The sequence below is a fragment of the Vigna radiata genome, chromosome 6 (genome assembly GCF_000741045.1).
Source record: "Vigna radiata var. radiata cultivar VC1973A chromosome 6, Vradiata_ver6, whole genome shotgun sequence".
Lineage (NCBI taxonomy): Eukaryota > Viridiplantae > Streptophyta > Magnoliopsida > Fabales > Fabaceae > Vigna > Vigna radiata.
In genome coordinates, this window is record NC_028356.1 from 31,454,062 (window position 1) to 31,456,186 (window position 2,125).

A 2,125-nucleotide genomic window follows, 5' to 3' on the forward strand; every position below is an offset into this window, starting at 1 on the left:
AGTGAATCAGTGGTGTCCTAGTCATAAATTTCAAAAAGCTCTCTGGCATTGCCTAATAAATTATATCTACCCTACGCCTAATAATCTATGCCATCCAGCCAAATACATCACACATATAAATGAGTTCGGATCTTATTACCTTTCCAAATGANANAACAAGCTAATAAAGAGTCACAATTCAGAAAGGTAACTTCTCCTTCTTAACCTGAAACTGAGAAATCAAACATGTGGTACATATCATTTACCTTTAAGAAATCAANCATGAGTGAATTATACATGCATTGAAAATAATTGAAAATAATAAATGACTATTAATTATATTTTCAACNCATACATTTGACTAATTGATATCCTCGTCTAAATGGTTTGTAGCCAATTGAACATATTCATTGTCATTACTATAAANTTTTTCCAACTCTTGATCTTAGTATGGTTCGTTTTCATATAACTCTTCTTGTACCTCTTCTCCCATTTCATACAAATCTCTTGGCTTTAAATATAGGAAACACTTTTCATTAGAAAAGCTCTGATACTATATTATTTTACCTATATAATTAATATAATATAGTTTTGACACATAGTACAAAATCAAATATCAGTAGTGAAAATCTTAGCAGCAAAAATATGATACTTAAAGCTGATAAAATTGATAAAATTGATTTGAAGAAGATGGATGCCATGCTAGAAAAACACTTGAACAGGCTTTTTTTTCCAAAAGCGTTACAGCAAAAAGGCCAAAAGAAGCATGGGATATTGATACAGCCAAATTGGATGTACTTTATTCTGTAGCTAAAGAGACTTATGGTACTGTCTACAGGGGTACTTATGATGGTCAAGATGTTGCAGGTATTGTATTCGTATACCGATTGTCTGCTTTTGGTGCTGCCTAACAGAGAGAAATTAAAATGTCTTTTGATACTAAAATGTCCATGGTAACATTGAGTATGTTTGAAGAAATTCTAACTAGTTGAATGGACCAAGACATTGCTTTCTCTTAAATGTCCATGGTAAAAAATAATTTATTCACTTATCAGAGTGCTATGTAGGTCTTTATAAAGATTAAGGTAACTATTTTTAACTGCTTTTCCTAACTGAGTTTCTGACACAACACATTCAGTAGTAACTACACGATATATGTTACTTGTATACTAGACATGCTACACTCTTATATTAGAAAGTATTTATTCAAAAAGAGCTTATGATGTGAGAGCTATGTCATATGTTAAGTTTCACTGTAAAGCTAATTCAGATAAAGCTAAATAGAGTTTATAAGATGATCCTAACCTCACATAGTCATGTTTTAAAGATATATTTTTTGAGTAGTAAAGTCGTTTACTTTTCTCCAGCTATGTGGTTCCATATACCAACTAATATGATTAGCTGTGAGGAAGAATTATTCATAACCATATACCAACAAATAAGATCAAGTTCTTCAAATTTCTCAGCCTTGTTTCTTAACCAGTTGTATGTGTGTGTATGTACTTGTCTTATTGACAAAACTAGCTAGTTTAGATAGAAACTAGAAGCCAGATTCTTNTACGGGAGTACATGAGTTATTTTGTTCATTTTATTTTCTTCTTCAACAGATTCAAACACAGAAATCAACATAATCATGTCACCAGCAGTGTCATCTACTTTTGAGTTAGAGAGAGATCCTGTGATATATGTGCACACAGTTTCAGAGGCTGGTCGCCTTCTTCCTTCAGCTAGCCGCTGGAACTCTATAGCACTTGACTTTAAACTTGCTCCTGATTCTTCCACTGCCTATGAATCTATCCCTTCCCAATATCCAAAATCTGTTGACTACGATCTTGTTATCACTGACAAGAAGCATTTTCATTGTTTTATTTTTGTTCTTGTAAAAATAATTTTAGCCATCCTAGCAGTTGTTCTGTTGGTGCATTTTTTACCTCAGAAGCATAAGCACAAAGGGTCTTCAATCAATCTCAAAGTGGCAATAAACCAGGCTCTAACATTTTACGATGCCCAAAAATGTACTACTTCTATTTCTGCTGCTACAAAATAAAATTTCTAGGTGTAGTTCAACTAGTTATTTATTTTTTATTTCTTTTCTGCCAACTAACACTAACTACCCTCCTAAAACAGTCAGATGGCTTCAAATTGC

The 2,125-nt window shown here is 32.5% G+C and overlaps 1 protein-coding gene across 1 annotated transcript in view; it reads right to left on the reverse strand.

Moving 5' to 3' along the window:
* The window catches only part of LOC111241888, a 5,606-nt gene that overhangs the window by 2,405 nt on the left and 1,076 nt on the right, over positions 1–2,125 (reverse strand). The window contains exon 3 of the mRNA XM_022782459.1: positions 140–211. The gene's annotated coding sequence lies outside the window, so the exon portion shown is untranslated. The remainder of the gene's footprint in view (positions 1–139; positions 212–2,125) is intronic.